This window comes from Nilaparvata lugens, chromosome 5 (assembly GCF_014356525.2).
Source record: "Nilaparvata lugens isolate BPH chromosome 5, ASM1435652v1, whole genome shotgun sequence".
In the NCBI taxonomy this organism is placed as follows: Eukaryota; Metazoa; Arthropoda; class Insecta; order Hemiptera; family Delphacidae; genus Nilaparvata; species Nilaparvata lugens.
In genome coordinates, this window is record NC_052508.1 from 38,628,402 (window position 1) to 38,647,407 (window position 19,006).

The following is a 19,006-nucleotide window of genomic DNA, read 5'->3' on the forward strand; positions in this document are numbered from 1 at the left end:
TCCGCTGTTCGTTGATGATCATTATAGTTGCTTCAACTCCTTCATACCTCCAGACACAGGTACAATATTGAACCATATACTAAAGATAAGATGACGATCGTAAGGCATCCATATTTCTGGTTGAAATCAAGCCATCTCTCAACTGTTGAAGAAATCTCTCGCAGCTCAGCTCGCATGTAGTAGCATGTGTGTGTGTCCAACCAGTAATAGGCTACGGTAGTTAAGTAGTCACTGGATAGTAATTCATCCAACTGCCATCCAATCGAGCCGTAATAATAATGAAATCTCCCAGCATCGAATTCATCTGTTATGATTTCCATGGAAGATGTGTAGTGACAATTCACAAGTCGACTTGCACTGAAGCTGAAGTCATCTCGAACAAGCCCGTGAAGTCCGCAAAATCCCATGAAGTCCCTGAGTGCTTGAGTCATGGATTCAATGAAATCCTGCGAAGTCCCGAAGTCCCCGAGGTGAAGTCCACATACTCCCACGAAGTCCGAAGTTGAGAAGATGTAATATGAGAACTACTACTCATGGGAATATGAATGAGTATAAGAAATTTCAAATCTAATTCAAGGAAAATTTTTAGGAAAGGATAAACCCTTTACAATTATAATAAATTCTACTGTATAAAAAACAACTTTCAAAATCAAAACAACTAAACTTTCCATTATGCAATCATAAAACTCTACAGCTAACTTTAAACAAAATCTCAAAATCAATAAAATAACTTCAAAGGTGAAAAATCAAATTCAATTTAAATAAGAATGTGAAAAAAAACACGACCACAGTATCATTAAACAAAAAAAATCAATTAAACATTTATGAGAAATAAGTATTTCAGCTCAAAAATGATAAAATAATAAGCCAAGTAACAACCATTAACAAATTTAACAAATTTCGAATTTGATAAAATGACTTGAAAAAAAATGAATAAAGATCAAGTTCAATAATACATAAATTAAGTAGAAAACTATTTGACAAGTTTCCGTACATACTATGAAATTCGACCATTATAAACAATAACAATAATATTTTAAACAATAATTGAATAAAAGGTAATTAATTTCTGATTGAAATCATAACAAAATAAATAATTGATAGTCTGGACGTGATTAGTTTCATGTTATTTACTTTGGATAAAATAAACCTATAATAAAAGACCACATTAATTAATATTATAATTCATAAACTCTGGAGTCATGTCTGAAATCAAAACAAAATGTTAGTTGTTAACATCAGAGTAGTAAACATGACAAATAATCTAATTTCTGACATTGACCTCAACTCGCAATAATTCAACATGTCTGACCTTCAATAGGAACATGTATGATGTTAAAAAAATTCTTCAACTATTATATCAAAACTGGTTAACAACCTCTTAGGCTTCAAATTGCAATAATAAAATATCCTAGAACCAAGCATGGTAGAAATATAAAGATTTATATCATTAATTTTCCATCTCCAAAACCTAATTGCAGCCTTTTCAACCATAATATATTAATAACATTATTAATAAAAAAAATGTTGGAAAAGTAATCAATAAAACTCGTACTCCAAATCTCAAATATGTACACTTAATAATTATTTATAGTAAAATTAAACTCAATAACGAAATATAATGTATCATATCTAAAAATCCTATATCAAAACTCAAATCCTAAATCCCAAAATTGAAAAGTTCATTATTAGTAAAAATATCAAAATTATCCATTGCTCAAACGCAATCCCATATTAAAATAAATCAAGAACTAATATATGAAAATATCATCACTAGGACTATTACTAACAAATACCAAGAAAAGCCAAAATTTTCTTCCATCCGTAACCATAGAAAACTATATTTCAATCAAAATATATTTCACGATTCCCACTTAACATCTCAATTATTCCAAATAACAATTATAATGTCCAAACTTCTCATTCCCAACAACTTTTTCTATACTTTCTCGATATAGATCATAAAAATATCTCAATTATTTGAAGCAATCAAATTAGAAGATATTCAACAAACTTTCTTCTTCCTCAACAAATAATAATATTTACACTGCAATAGTTAAATATCAGATCTAATGAAAATTCTATTCTAATTATCTTATTCTACTCTAATCATTATTCTTTTTAGCTCATAATATTTCCACATAACATAATATTAATCATTCTTCATATCGGACAATGATTATTTTAAATTTATCTGACATCGAATAATGTATTAGTCCTAAACATTTCAGCGTCCTTCATTGAATGACAACTGCAAATCAGCTAAAATGCCTTGTTCTACTAGCAATATTGTCTCATGTAATACTTTCGCTGAGTCTGCTGAGTCTGAGTTCGTTTTTCGAACCTCTCCTGAATTATTGTTTCAATAAATATTTCATCGCTATTATCGCTTAACTGGGACACGCTTCCCAAGATATTTTTACTATCAGATTGCAATAAATTGATGAAAATTTCATCATGTTTTTCTACAGTGTTCCCATTAACATATTCATCTGATTCACTTTTATTATCCTTTATATTATCATTCAGAAAATTACAATTATTTAAATCTGACTCAGTGTTTTTTATTTCACTGTTCACACGAATTACTGATTCACATTCAATCTGTTCAATATAATATTTACACGACCTGCTTTTTGTTTATCAATAATTGAATAGTTCTCATCATTATTAAAAGATCGTTGCCTCCTGTTAACAGAATGATTATTATCAATATTTTTCAAACCCGATTCAGAAGTCATTCCATTCATTTCAATATCATTTTGTGGTCCTAATGAATTTTCATCAGTTACAGTGTATGAAACACCTTTTTTCTGTTAACAAAATATTTATTCCTATGTTTTCTAATTCCTGGAAACTTTCTACCATCGAAAATGCACACTTTAATATCATAGCCTTCTTTTTCACAAATATTTCTCATCTTTGTATGTATCCGGTCATTGTAGCTCAAGTTATAAAAACAATTCCAAGTTAGATGATTACATTTATCACAAATTTTACATTTCCTACGCTTACGTCTTCGCTTTCCATTATTATAAACAATACTAGCATTTTGATGCACTTTCTCAATAGAATCATGTTCATTACAAATTATATCAGAGTTCAGATGATTTTCAAACAGCCTGTTATCAATCCTAAATGAAAAATCCAAGTCACTTTCCAATACTTCTTCCTTAATCATCTCCATATATTTTTCCTCTTTGTGAATTATATCTTCCTCATGTACTTGTGTAATACTAGCATAACAACAAATATTTATTTCATTCAAAACAATATCATCACAAGTATTAAAATCCTCACATGATGTATCACAAATAAAAGCTTTTTCAAAACTATTCTCAATTTCAAATTCATTTCCAATTTCCAATAATTCTTCAAACTCTGTTTCCATATTATCATCTATTTGTTGCACTTGTCCAAACTTCCATACATTCAAGAAATTCTGGCATGATAATTCATATTGCTCAATATTTTTAAACAATTCTTCAATGGTCCTATTGTGTAACGTGATAATTCTTCCATATATATGTGAAGACAAACCTCTTAATATAATTCTGATAATCCGTGATTCTTGCATATTCGAATCTAATTTTCTACATAGGGATAAAACTCTCACTACAAAATCTCTGCCATCTTCCTCGAATTCCTTTCTACAAGTATTCAATTCCTTTTCTAATTTCCACCATTTGTAAGGAGATCGGAAAAATTAATCAATTTTTCTTTTACTGGCATATATTAAAAATTGTTTTGTCGGATCAAATCTTTCTCAATAATTTCAAAATATTTCTCGGCACTTCCTTTCAAACAAGCCCGTAAATATAATAAGTTATCCCTTTTGCGAACCCAATCATTTGGTGAGGCAACATTCTCAAAGTAATCAAAAAAATCATCAATGTCAAATTCTTCACCTTTTCAATCGAAAAATTTCGGTAATAATAAAGATCTATATTTTTCTATTGTTAATCTTTTCCAATCCAATTATATTCAATTATAATAAAAAAATAAATTCTCAATTAATCCGGTTTCAATAATCATAAATTCTCTATAATATCTCAAAATATCTTCAATAATATAATAAATTTTCAATTTAATCCTTTCTTAATAATCATCAATTTCCCATATCATCATAAATATCTGAATCTCTCCAATAAGAATTAATCATAAATCTTGCAATCTTACAAAATCTTCAAATACCATAGCTTTTACAAGTTAAAAACTCAAAATCAATAATCGTAAATCTTTCCAATATCGTTTATCTCATAATCGTTATTCTTAATCCATAGAAATCCGTTAGTAATACATTTTGTAATAGGCGATGATAACATTATAGCTCCAAAATATTCCAATTCATTAAATCCTCGAAATTCATACTGACAACTGTTTCTACAGCCCCAGAATGTTCAAACTCAACTATTTGACCCATAATAAATTTCATTAAAATAAAAATAATATTCAATAGTAAAGAATGCGACCACAGAATTGAGGATACCAGAAAAGTCCAAGTATAAAGCTGGATTAAAAATAACCCTTGAGCCTCCACCAAATATGTAAGCAAGATGTGCCTTCACCGAATATGTAAGGGTGGGAAAATGAAAAACAAGAAAAGATCGTACAGGTTTTTGATATTAAAACAAAACAATAGATTATTTATTATGAAATTAGAATTATAATTTAGAATTTATACGAAATATTAATCAGATGAATATTTCAGGGGCTACTCGTTTTGCTGATCTGTGGTCACTCAGTTTATGATAATAATAAATAAAAAAATAAACAAAGATTACTATTTAGAATTATGGATCTTACTTTACCTTAACAAAAGTCCCTTGGCCTGCTCTTCAAAGGTCCAGTTAAAACACTCCTGAATTTAAAATAAAAAAATATTTAAAAAAAATCTGCCAGTTGATTGAATCAAAAACACCAGCTCTCCCTTTAAGATTCAAATCGTGAAAATACAATTATGTAGGTTTGAACTGCCCGGACTGCGACAGCATATAATTAAATTCTCAAGACAGAATCCTTCAGGTAACCAATGCCTTAACTCAACAACTCACTTCACAGACGGTTCAAGTATATGGGCCTCAAAAGAAAAATTCAAAATCTATTTATGTGAAAAACAAATGCAGCCTTGATTCACAGACCAAAAGTCAACTCACTCTTGTTTGTATAGCATGGAGCTGAAACCCATAATATTGCCTTCACGAAACATGATAAAACATACATTTTATCTTATTTGTACATTGGAGATCTTCTCGATTTATCAATTATATTTAATAATTAAATCTGCGACCAAATTTTCAATTCACAAAAAATATTTCAAAAAATGAATAGGTTTTGATGTCATGTATGACAAATTTTATCATAAAAGTCAAATTTCCTTTTAATCCTACAACCCTGAAACTTTTTTAGCACTACTAGGATATTGGGGATGATATTCTACATCCATTTATGACGTTGAATTGGAGATTTGAGAAAGTTGCAATTTTACAAGAATTGGCAACCTTGTAATTTATTCAGATGGAGGGCCAAGTCTAAACTTATTTTACACAGACTATACAAGAGCCACTATCTTTTTAGCATTCAGTAAAATAATATCCAGTTTCACTGTATATATGATAAGGAGGAAATCGATTGATTCTCTTCAAAAAGATTTACCTTCCCCTGTTATTATGTATGTGTATTTTTGTCGTGATTTTATTTTCTTTGCTTGATAGGCCTATAATACAAAATGATAAGTGAAGCAAAAAAGAGCAAAACTAAAATCGTAATGATTTTGGAATAATCTCCATGACCTTTTGGAAGAAACTTTGTAGCTGAATCTGTTTCTTGAATCTGAAAACTTGAAATGCAAGAAATGCTGTTGATTTTATCATTTTCATTCATAGGTAGTTCACTTGGACATACTTGGACATATGGTACGATTCAATCGCTTGAAAAAATCAAGAGATTGAAGATATTCTCCTCATATTCACGATCTCGGTAGTTCTAAGATGGAAAACAGTAGTTGAAGATAAATATTTAATGCAACTGAACTTGTATAGGATAGGTACAATTTAGAACCAATCATGAGTTTCTATGATGCATGAGATTTGTTTTAGAGACTCTTAATAACCAGTGGAATTGCAAAAAAATGGAAAAACTGAAATCGTCACTTTTTTCAATTGGTTGTAACTTTCTAATGGTATGGAAATCGAAAGTATTGTTGATTGGAGTGAGAAGAGGAGGAAATTCCTCACATCCTTCACTAGATTTTGATTTTCAATCTCAATTATTTCACAAGATATGCAGCATTAAATAAAGAAATTGTTATTATTTTGTGTATGGAATATGGGTTGAGGTAAGCTTACAGTGTACACTCAACAAAAAATTTCCCATTTCCTTTACGAACTTGACTCATGAAACATGATTTCCAACTTCCTTGACAAGCCGAAAAGAATGAGCGTGAGGCAACCCTGTAATTTCTTTGGATGGAGGGCCAAGTCTCAACTTATTTTACATGGACTATAGAATTTAAGAAAAGTTATGTTGTAGGCTAGGCTACTCATGAATATAGGTATAGTCTCCCATGTTTATTATGAAAATTTCAGAAGAAAAATATCGCAGAGTGTTATTAAAAACATGTCTTCTGCTGGAAGAGCTAGCACCTGTTCAAAATTATCTTATTTTTTATTAATTCTCATTATTTGATCCAATACTGAATTGGCGGTTGCTTGCTTTACTCAAGCAAAAATAACATTTAAAACATAATATTATCCTTCATTATCCTAGGTTATTCATTTAATATTTATAACTTTTACAATCTTCTCATAGTCATCTTCATTAATATCCTTGAAAACACATTGAAACCAAAGTTTCTATTTGTATGATTAATGTGAACAAATAAATTGATTATTATTATTAATATAATTAAAAACTTATCTTTTTTTCAAATCATATAATTCACTAGAATACAAATATTATCGTCTACTGTGGAAAAATATTGTTTTTCTGTATCAATTCTTTGCAGATGTCAAGTTAATTCGCCTAAAATTATATGGTAAGCTATTGTGCAAACTTAATTTTAGTTTAAACGAAAAAATCGGATTTGATTCAAGCTTTAGATTAAACTATCATGTATGGCCATGGAGTAAAGAAAACTTAGGTACTCATTGTGGTACGGCCCTAAAAAACGCTCACATAGGTACTGGGGTGTTTCGGTGATTAAACTGTACTGGACAGTTGGGCCAAAACTTGTGTTGGATAAGACATCGGTTTCCAATATGAAGAGGTTACTTACATGACATTACTTCCATTGAAGAGGAGAATTACGATAATAATATTCTGCGAGAATATGAAGAAAGATATTTATCATTTACCAATATGCCAGAAGATTTATCTGTTCAAGGAGAGTACTTTGAAAAACTACCTCCACACCATCTACATTGTTACATTTGCAAACCATTAACTGATAGAGCAGACTATTTTGCAAGAAATGTTTATTACTTACATAACTATCACTATCTGCAATGTGTATTTTGTAAATATATTGTCGTTGAACCATTTGAAAAAGTAATGCATTTACCGTTTTGTTTATATGCTGATGAGTGTAAGAAAAAAGAAGAAGAAGAAGAAGCACATCATACAGATGAGGCGAAAAAATCACAAGCATACAGTATGATGTAGAAGGTCAATTTTGTCCTCAGAGGAGCTGACTGAGCTGAGAGAAGCATATCCGATTATTTCATTTCGTCAAATCAACACATGTAAGTTCATTTTTACTTAAATTTTTCTCCTCCGAGGACAAAATTGTCTCCAAGGACAATTTTGTCCTCGGAGGAGAAAAATTTAAGTAAAAATGAACTTACATGTGTTGATTTGACGAAATGAAATAATCGGATATGCTTCTCTCAGCTCAGTTAGCTCCTCGACTCGGTTCAGGTATCATCTCAGCTCAGGTAGCTCCTCGTTCCAGCTCAGCTCCTCGGTTATGCTTTTCTCGATGCAGGTATGTTTCCCTCACGAGAGCACAACTGTTTATGACACCGAGGAAACCCCGAGTTGTGAGGTGAGAAAATGCTGTGAAAAACAATGAAATATTTAATAACTGTAACCAAATATATATAAGTAGAGTGCTATAAAGTACAATAAATTATCGCTAGAGTGTGCTTTTCATAATAATAATAAGCTAGAGCAAGGTAATCTGTTAGTAGTGATCTTGTCTTTGCTGATACAACATCAAGCTACTGTACTGAGATGGATAATGTGTTTGGTGCGGCATCAGTGGAGTCTGAGTTAAAGTCTTCAGATTTGTGCGTTCAATTCATTATAGATAGACATTTTAGTCAATTAAGTGAATACCATTCTGTTCCTTTGGAAAAAATGAGATATCAATATAAATTAAGTGAACTCTTGGACACGCACCTAGATATATTGCAGCGATTAGCAGAAAAAGGATGGACAAATCTACAATATTTAACTTTTGTGAGAGATTATGAAAAATTAGGAGTTTGGCATAGTGATAACTATAATCATATTCTTGTTTGTGATTTATATGGTACATCATATGATAAATTCTGGGGGAATGGCGATATCCCAGGCTCATGGAAATGTGAGTGTGCAATCCTTAAACAGTCTATCAATAGAATTAAGAAGGTTATAATAGAAAACAATGCTCATTTAACAGAAGAACAATTAAATCAACTTATCTGGAATTTTTTACGAGTTTCTGCAGATGAGACAGGCTTAGAACAGGATTGACAAAGAAAGATCAAAACATATAAGTGTATGTGTGCAATATTGTAAATAAATGAAATGCATCAACTTTGCTACTGTAATACATTAGTTTGGTTAAATATTAAAATGTGTTATCTCATTGATGATAGAAAACACTGACAAGATAAGATTCATGTTTGAAAAATGAGGTCCTCTTACTTCCATGTTGAAGGATCTAACATTGATTTGAATTATAAAATTAGAATCAAGCTAGATGTTTTTAAATATACACCCAGTAGGAATAAGGAAAGAGTTACTTTCTGTATTTGATTTGTGCATAGATATGGTTCCTCTCTCATTTTTTCTTTCCTGCTTATATATATATATATATATATATATATATATATATATATATATATATATATATATATATATATATATATATATATATATATATATATATATATATATATATATATATATATATATATATATATATATATATATATATATATATATATATATATATATATATATATATATATATATATATATATATATATATATATATATATATATATATATATATATATATATATATATATATATATATATATATATATATATATATATATATATATATATATATATATATATATATATATATATATATATATATATATATATATATATATATATATATATATATATATATATATATATATATATATATATATATATATATATATATATATATATATATATATATATATATATATATATATATATATATATATATATATATATATATATATATATATATATATATATCAATAGGTATACGCACTTTTGAAGCCAATTTCTCTGTACAGACGGACCTTTGGAGCCACCCTTGGCTTCATAAACTGGCTTCAAACTGCGGTAGTTTTAGATAAATCTACAGCTTTTTGAGCCAAACAGCAGTTTGAAGCCAGATGGCTTTGAAATGCGGCACTAGCCGTTTGAAGCCACTTTATATGACTTGATGGCTTCAAAGTGCTGTGTATATATCAATCAAAGTATCCACTACAATTTATTCACCATAATGCACCTCTACCGGTTTTACAGAAATTCTGTCAGTAAGTTTCAGAATGAAATAACAATATTACATGGTTTTTCATGTATTTGAAATCATCCAATGAGTATTTGTGCTCAATCAATAAAGTTTCGCATAATATGAGTTGAATCAAATGAAAGTTTAAACCAACTTGAGATATTATTCAATATATCTGCAGTCGTTGAGTTTTTCACTCTCATATACCAAATAAGAAATCTTTATTGATTTTTACTGGATGATATCAATTCATGAGTTGAATTGTTTTTTTGTTTTTTTGCAGTTAGGCTATATAGCCTCTATAAATTGTAACTGGATTAGTAGAAACAGACAAAGTGAGTTTATAATTGTTCACTTTATTGCTCAAAACAGTGATATAGGCTAAGGCTTCATGAATCAATATTTGATCATTATAACACATTTACAATTCATAAAATTGGTATTATAGTACTGTACATGATTTAAATGTGTGAAGAATACAAACAATTATGTTATTCTGGAGTAGCAGTTGCAATAATATAATGTATATATAATATATATTATTGAATTAATCTTATTAAATGATCATTCAATTAATCTTATTTAAAGTTTCATCATTAAATTCATTTTAGAAGTAGCAGTTCAATACAGGCCTACCTGACTTAGTCAGGTCATGACATAATGGAAGGAAATAATATTTTACTTGAAGGTGGCGTTCGGATCTTGGTAGAAACCAGCCACCGCCGACAACCTGTTGCGCATGCGTAATGAAGCTATTAACTGCGTTTTACACAATATATTATAATAGTCAAAAATTCAAGTTTAAAACATTTTTCAAACAGCTGAGACAGTTTACTGCCCGTGTATGGATGATTGCTGTCGTACTGCTTGTAGAGATCCTTATTAAGCTGGATTCCCACACTACAGTGAAAATATTATTCCCACGAGTTCTAATTGAACTATTCACACTCAGGCCATATGAATAATTCTATTTGAACTAATGGGAATTATATTTTCACTGTTCACTATTACTGTTGTCTGGGAATCCAGCTTTATTGTGCAACAAACATTCATACACAGACAGCTGTTTTAAAAGAGATTTTTGTAATCAAATGCCCAGCAATTAGATGGATCGCTAGATGGACTTCGAGTTGACCTCTGGATTGCATGCTTTTCAATGAAGGTGCGAACATGAGCAATTCACTTTTAATCAGCTGACTATATCTGTATTTTTACAGAAACGGTAAGATACAGATATAAAAAGCTTGGCATCAGCAGATTAAAAGTGAATCGCTCATGTTCGCGGCGCGTATATCTGTACGCACTTTTATGATTACTTTGTACTGTTAAAATAAAACTACTAGCCTTATTATTGCACATGCGCGGAGGGTGGTCGATCTGAACGTCACTTCAATTGCTAGATCAAACACTACTACATGGCTACATATTTATTGCTACATTCATGACTCATGTCCAGCATAAAAATTCAATAAATTATTGAGACAAGAATGATAATACTGGATTTGATTTGATAAAATATAATGCTACGAAAAAGATTTTGTTATCCCATAAAAGTCTTGAAAAATTACATAAATTACTTATGAAATGTTATTTTAAAGAAGCAGTTGCACAGAATGCCATACAAAGAAGTGAGAAGTTAATTAATAATCTATTGTAATGTACATAATCATTATCTAGTATGCAGGTTGCTGTTTCATATACAGCCTACCTCACACAATAGAAAAACTTTTCCCTCTCGTAATTTATAATAAATTACATGCTCATCATAAAAGTTCAGTAACATATTGTAAAGAAAATAAAATCTAACAGATAATATTAAAATTATTACTTAATTCGAAAAAATGATTTTTTGCTAAAAAACACGAATAAAATAAACAAAAATTTCAATCTATGATAATTCTTCTTGTAGAAGCACAATTGACTACTAATAGTAGTAGCCATGATATTGACTTAGTCTTACAAAGTCTAAAATCTTATCATAACTCAACATGAATTTCAAAAAATGATTTTTTGCTAAAAAACACGAATAAAATAAACAAAAATTTCAATCTATGATAATTCTTCTTGTAGAAGCACAATTGACTACTAATAGTAGTAGCCATGATATTGACTTAGTCTTACAAAGTCTAAAATCTTATCATAACTCAACATGAATTTCTGACAAAGAAAATCACTACATTACTTACAATTTTTCATTTCGATACTGACATGTAGTAATAATGTTTATTTAAGAGAAAATTTTCCGACTTACAGACTGGAGGATTTTCTAGTTTCACTTTTTGTGTAGTTGACAAGTTGATATTGTGCTAATTATTCATATTGAATGAAAAAGACTAAGAAATTGTCAAAAAACCACTGATTTATTGATAATTAGAAAGACCGGTTTCGGTTATTACACCATTGTCAATCTCTGATAAACTGAAATAAATCAATAAATCAGTGGTTTTTTGACAATTTCTTAGTCTTTTTCATTCAATTTTCTAGTTCAATTGAACCCATCCTCAACAGATAAGCTCCAGTCTATAAATAGGCAAATTTCCTATTGAATTTAAAATAATGATTGCATGTCAGTATTAAAGTGAAAAATCTCAAGTGAAGTCATAGTTCGTCATGGTTCAATAAACTATAATTAGTACATAAGATGTACTGAAGATTTTTCAATATAATTCATTAATCAGCAATTTTGAAAATTACTCGAATCAAATCTCGAAAGTTGAAAGTTCTTGGAATTAATACAAAAAAACTATTCTTTAACTAATACTTTTCGACACTTTAAAATGGCATTATAAGCCAAAACATGTCTTGTTAATAAAAATATAATGAAAGGGTACTTTGTTCTTCATTATACTAAACATTATAGTATATAATTATTAAATGAATACTACCTACTATAGGTAGGGTAATTCTACTAGTGACACAAAATGTTACTTCTAGTCAGTAAATTAGAAGAAAGTTTTTCTAAGATGGACCAAGTTGGTTTTGGAAGGGATTAACATTAACGTATCCATAATCAAAGGTTTTATTTTGATATTTTCTGCAATAGAATCGAGATAAGTTTGTATTAGGCTGTGTGCAACAGGTTTTTTAGAAACATTTTACTGGTGATATTTTTTGATTTGGATACTGAGATTTTTAGATACTTTTGATTTTTGTAGGACATTTTTTTATTATTATTACTCTGAGATATGAGCGCCTAAATTTTAAATTTTCGGAACAGATTATCTCAAATTTGGTTATAGATCCATTAAATCTTGAACATTAATTCTCGACGCTGTTGTTCAATTAATGAAGAAATTGAGAATTTTAACAATTTTTGTTTGAGTCATTTTTAGAAAATGAAATAACTATCAAAAATTATAATTTTCAAAAGAAATTTCTCCATTAATATTGAACAATACCGTGAAGAATGTATAAAAATTTAATGGATTTATCTGTTACCAAACTTGACATGATCTGTTCCACAAATTTAAACTTTAGGCACTCATATCTCAAAAAGTAATAATGAAAACAAATGTTTCCACAGAAAGGCTTTTTATTTTGATAGTTTAATAGTATCCAAATCGAAAAACTTTAAAAAAATCACCAGTAAAAAGTTTCCAAAAGCCTGTTGCACAGCCTTAAGCAACTGAGTTTGAAGCCACAATGTTAATCATTCTTTAAATTTAAAGTTATGAAAATAAAAATTATTTTACCTTGAAAATTACTGCTTTACCAAACTTGCTTCCCTGGAACCTAATTCAAAAGTACGTAACGATTTGATAGCTAGAATTAGAGGGTGAGGCTCCCTAATATTCAATACCGATTTCAATTTGAATAAAGGTGAACTTATTGTCGTCGCAAACAAGATGTCAGTGAAAAATCAATGAAGCCATAATTTTTACACGAAATCTACGTTGTGGCGTCATTATAAACTTTGTACTGGGGGAAAAATTGTTCCAAAAGACCTTCAAATAAGATCAAGTGCCATCGTGATTGAAGAGCAGATAAACAAAAAATACATCCTATGTTGAAAAAAGTAGTTTTGCCAGGGATGGATCACAATGAGGTGTATAATCACATATTGAAGGATGAGACCATACTTGATTATGGCAGTTACTTGTGTGTTCGAAATAAAGAACAACATCTGAAAACATGATAAGAACCAAACTTCGCCAGGTGGTGAAAGTAGCATCGAAAATGAAAGAAATTGATTGTTTCATAAATAATCTTGATGATGCATTTTCACCAACTCATTAAGACACATTTGTTGAGGCTACAAACTCAGTGGCAGGCTATGATGGGCAAAACTATTCTGCTCCCTCCTTAATAGGAGAAATAGGATAAAACATAATCTTTTCTAACCCCTCCTGAATTCATCTTCCTGTTTGTGGTTGTTCAAAAGATGTCTTGAGAAATGGTGCTGAAGCTCATGGCAGAATGGACAAAAGTATTTTTTATACTATCTCATCGATTCATTTTTTCTTTGATCTCTGATATTCCTGTATCATCTGAAACAAAAAAGCTTTGATTGATTTATTGTGTATTTATAAGACTTCACGTCTCACTTATAACCCCATTGATAATATTACTGTATATTAGAATCTGACATGATTTCACAAATAATAATACTAGGGGTATTCACGCTGATGTCAAATTATGCAAAGTGTGTTAACGTGCTATTCAAATAACACGAGTAGAACATGAACAAGTAACATGAAAGTATAATTTCACAAGCCAAGAATCAAAACATAAACGAAACGAAATGAGACACATCTGTTTAGCAGACGATAACACATATATTCAGCTATTAGCTTATACTCTACTAGGCTATGCTAAACACGAATATGCAATTGACTCTCAAATAGTACACTTTTGCTATTTCATTTTACGACTTTATTAGCACACTTAATTTGTGTAAAATAAGTTGAGACTTGGCCCTCCATCCGAAGAAAAAACAGGGTTGCCAAATCGTGTGAAATTGCAACTTTCTCAAATTTCCAATTCAACGTCAGAATTGGATGTAGAATATCATCCCCGATATCCTAGTAGTGCTAGAAAATTTTCAGGGTTGAAGAATCAAAAGGAAATTTAACTTTTATGGTAAAATTGGAAACATCGCGAAAATTTGTTTTTCTTTTGAATATCACATCTCTCAGAATCATGGGGCATCGTTATGCGTAATAATTCTATACCAAATTAACGGGGAGAATGTCTCCTTTCTATTGGTGTCTGGATCATTTTTATCCGACCTATAATTATTTTTTTAATAATGTTTATGTTCGTCAATGTCGAGACATTCCCAGCAGAAAACAGGAAATTTTCGACATGCTAGAAACTTTTTTGTTTCAAAAGATAAGTGGGTGGTGAAAGCGAGACAGTTTCTCAGACATTTTTTTTCTTTTTAATGATAAACTGTTATCCACAAAAAAGAAGAAATTGGTAAATTTTTGAAAAACAATGAAAAATGCATTGTCATTGGGTTCTGACCTATCCTGAAAGTTTCAAGTCTCTAGCTAGTCGGACAGGCATGAACAAAAGTGAGTTGATAAAACGTTGTAGAATGGTTTCCAACAAGAATAAGAATTCGAAATAATGAAAATATACAAAACTGAAGCTCACCATCACAAGTAGAACTTGGCTGATCAGAATTTTGGATGTTTTGCAGTTCAGCTATCTGCTCTTTAAGCTTCTTGTTTTCTTCTTCAAGATCAATTCTGCTTTTCTTCTTTCTACCTGGAATTCATTATTAGATCATCAATTAGATGGAAATTAATCTGTCAAGAGTACATGATAAGGTAATTGTAATATGAAGTTACAAAATTTTTTATTGAAAACGTCTAATGTTCACACATCAAAAATTCATATGTTTTGTTTATGAGCTCAGGACATCCTGCAGAATGAGATTCATCGAGAACAACAATCTCTTGCAATTTCTTGAATTATCAGCATCTACACCCTTCACGGCATCACACAGACCACATCACTATGCAAGAGTAATTCCAAGGCAACTAATAAAATAACTAAAAAATCAAATTCAAATGAAGTCTAGTAAGCAGATTTTTAAGAGTAAATTCATTGTTCTCCAACTGTGTTTTTGCATTATTTTTAAATGTTAGTACAAAGAACCCTTTTAAACTATGGAAGCTATGAACTCCAATTAAAAATGTTTGAAAATGCACTTTATGTAACTCGCATAGCTGTGACATTCAAGAATTTAGGCCAAAAATTATACGTATCATGAAAACAATATGTTCAGCTAGCATTAGAATGGGGAACACTTCTGTTCAAATGAAATATGAATTATTTGTTGAGAATACCATTCAACTTATGCTGAGGTGGTCCATTTATTCAAATAATTCCCAACACAAAGCATATTAGAAGAGGAAAACATACAAACCTGTGTGAGTAGTCTTCTTATTTCCCAACTTTTCTGATTCTGTTTCAATTTCGGTTTCATCTATCTCAAATGAATCGACCATCTATAGAGAGAATAACAATATATAATAAAATAAGCCAAAGTTATTTTTCTAGTTTTTTGAGAAAATCAAAATTATTCAAGCAAGATTAGCCAAAAGCTATGAATAAAATCAAGATGATTGATTGGATAATGATTATTGAAAGTTTATAGTTACAATTTCCATTTTGTAATTGACTACTATATTCATAATAATTATAATAACTGTAATAGTAGGCTACTATTTCATTAGCCTAATCAATAGAATAAGCCTATCCTTGCTTCATATAGTTTTGATGCTGGAGATATTTCTATTTGATGTGAAATATAAGTTCATTATCACCTACTTTTACCATAGGACTAATAGAAAAAGCTGTGATAATATCTATGATCATATAATATACATGATCAATAATTACAAAATAGATATTATATTATTTATTATCTTTGATGCCTTTTTCATACTACCATATTTAGTTTATGATCACTGCGTGTGACATTGTGTACTTCGGGTCGTGAAAACAAAAACACTTCATATGCTGCGGACTGCGTATTTGTCGACCATTTTAATTTCAAGGACAATCGGTCGTTATGCATAAATAAAAACCCACCTTAAAACAAAACTGAAAATGATACAGTAGAAATTGATCCTACCTTAGTTCCAGGTGATGTTTTTGACAATACTTTCTCTACTTCTTTAGCAATTTTCAGTTGATCAGCAGTAATTGGAGATGAACAATCTAAAACAAAAACGACATGTTATTTTTATTTCATTGGGTTCTTTATTATAATATTGTAAGGTTGGTTATTGATGAAATTTTGTTGGGTTTAGACAAAAATCTTTAAAGTTTAGGTACTGAATATGAGACTACAACATGGAATCTTCTAACGGTATTTCAAATATAATAATGTATTCAAACATTTTAGACGTAGCCTAATAAATTGATATGAACAAACATACAGACTCAGTATTTATTCACAATTGGAAGTTAAAAGCTCTAATCTTTACATTATTCTGAATAGGCTATAGATAGATTGTATTTAACAGCTGAACTCAAAATCACAAAAGTGTTAAAAATCTAATTCTTCACAAATTATTAACCAACCAACAATTTACACAAAGATAAATAATAATTTATCTGTAATTATTACATGGACCAAGTAGGCTATTTCTCACCTCTCAAATCATTCTGAGTGATATCATTGTCACTACTCAATGAATTGGAATCACTCTCTGACAATCTCCACATTGGGTCATATTCTTCTTCAAAATTATAGACAAAAACAAAGGAAACTGATAGTCTAAAACTTACTAGTACTAAAGGTGCGTTTATAATATATAACTTATTAAATAAACTTCTTACATGTAACATGTTATAAATAACTTCAGTTATATAGATTTGTTGTATAACTTTTGGTTATAGACAAAAATAAATTTGTAATAAGCTTAAATATACATCTGTTTGTGTTTATCGATTTTATGCAGGAAAGGAAAAACGTGCTATATAACACGAAATTCTGTTATAAAATTCGAAGTTGCATGTAAAACATTATATGCATTTGTAACATTTGATTTAATTTGTTATGTAACATTTGTTTTATGAAAACGTTACATAGTGTAAACGCAGCTTAAAACTCAATCGAAGTTATAGACTCTGTATTTTGTTTAAACCCAGCACAAATTTGTGTTACATAGGCCTATTTTATTGTACTGTAGCCAAAACAGAAAACAAGAATTGTGTCTACATAAGTTACATACAATTTCATACGTTTTCAGAAAAAATTGGCTGGTGGAAATGAACTTGGGATAAGTTTAATTAAGAATGCCATGATTTAACGTGTCATTATAGGTTAGGTAAGCGTCCGACTGATTAACTGGACTGTAAATTCATTTAAAATACAGTTAATTATTATAAAGATAGTAAAAATATGTAGCCTACTCTTCATTCTTCTATTAGGTAGGTAACAAGTATTTTGTTAGAAATACTGTACATTATAAGTTTTGAGTACTCTTGTGTCTGTAGGCCTATGCAAGCTTACTACCAACTTTTTATTAAGACTGTTTTTGTAATAGTTTTTTAATTGTCCAATCAATTTTAAACAGAAATATTTAACTGGGCAGGTAAAGTAGAATGATTGTAGTCTCTACATAATAGGTATTTTTTTCGAACACCACTGCGCATATAGCTAGGCCTAGTTAACCTCAATTCAATTTGTTTCACATACTGGTATTATTATACCTTTGGGCTTTATAGTTCTTTTTGCTAATATAATTATTGTAATTTGTTTCAAATCCAGAAAATGTATAGTGAAAGTGATGAAACTTGACTTACCTGTATGCAATTACATTTCAACTATCATGAGTGTTCTGGAAGACAAATTGTTGAATGGGTTGCTTGATTCCATAAATTGCACGATTTAGAACGTTGATTCTGCGATAAAGCTTTCAAGAACCTTCAGCAACCGGTATCAACAAAAATTAATTATACCTAAACACTTAGAGCGTCCATCAAGTCACGATTCAAAGTGAAAAAAACATTGTTTTAGCCTTAGACCAGTTATAGAATAGACACGGCCTATTGTATATTCATACTAAAAGTCGATGAAGCCAACATCTACTGCCATATCTCCAAATCGTGACGTCAGCATCAGATAGAAAACTTTTCTGTAGAGTTTGTTTACATTGTTTTCCATAGCAGATTGTGTCTATTTCAGCGGGAGCGCAGCTGGATTTTACCATTTTAATAAAATAATAATGATATTCACATACTTCTGAAATAGACACAATC

The 19,006-nt window shown here is 29.7% G+C and overlaps 1 long non-coding RNA gene across 1 annotated transcript; it reads right to left on the bottom strand.

The window, feature by feature from the left end:
- Positions 1-10,120: 10,120 nt before the first annotated feature.
- On the bottom strand, positions 10,121-18,796 carry LOC120351359. The gene is made up of 5 exons (XR_005571337.1): positions 18,551-18,796; positions 16,872-16,957; positions 16,161-16,242; positions 15,383-15,496; positions 10,121-14,271 (listed from the first exon to the last, which is right to left on the bottom strand). It is a non-coding gene; the product is annotated as an uncharacterized LOC120351359 (long non-coding RNA).
- Between the last annotated feature and the right edge of the window lie 210 nt (positions 18,797-19,006).